This window comes from Engystomops pustulosus, unplaced genomic scaffold (assembly GCF_040894005.1).
Source record: "Engystomops pustulosus unplaced genomic scaffold, aEngPut4.maternal MAT_SCAFFOLD_120, whole genome shotgun sequence".
NCBI classification, from domain to species: Eukaryota; Metazoa; Chordata; class Amphibia; order Anura; family Leptodactylidae; genus Engystomops; species Engystomops pustulosus.
The window spans coordinates 84,524-85,000 of record NW_027285001.1 but is presented as its reverse complement, the minus strand read 5'-3'; the positions used below and the strand labels follow the sequence as shown (position 1 = coordinate 85,000).

General features: G+C 60.8%; 1 non-coding gene across 1 annotated transcript in view; it reads right to left on the bottom strand.

Annotated features, from left to right (window-relative positions):
- Positions 1-33, bottom strand: part of LOC140107156 (18S ribosomal RNA) — a 1,886-nt gene extending 1,853 nt beyond the window's left edge. The window contains exon 1 of the ribosomal RNA XR_011851025.1: positions 1-33. This exon is cut by the window's left edge and continues 1,853 nt beyond it. This is a non-coding gene — a ribosomal RNA (18S ribosomal RNA).
- Positions 34-477: the final 444 nt, after the last annotated feature.

The window sequence follows — 477 nt, the reverse complement described above, 5'->3', positions numbered from 1 at the left end:
CAAGCATATACTACTGGCAGGATCAACCAGGTAGCCGGGGCTCTGAGGGGTAGACTCTTGGAGTCAGGCTCCGTGAGCTCATGGGAACGCTCGTTGCTGCTGCTACCGCAGCGCTTCTCCGCCGCCAGAGAAGACCTCGCAGACAACATTGGATGGAGCTTAGGGCAGGGGGGCAAGAAAGATGCTCTCGCGGTCCCTTCCAAGGACCCGAAAAAGCCTTTCCTTCCCCCCTCCCTCTCGCAGTCGCTGGCTTTCCCCACTCAGATCGGCCAAGAAGCGGCGCTCGACTCTCACCTCCATCAGCACCTCCGAAGCTCGGACAGCTCCTGTAGGCTGCGCATAGAAGGAAAGCATTGGACGCTCGACTTCAGCACCTCGACAGCGCCACCACCACCTCTCACCACTGTTAAGCGAGAGAGAGACGATAGGGAGCCGTCGCGACGTACCCATGCAGCGCCGCCCGCCAACGCACAGAGG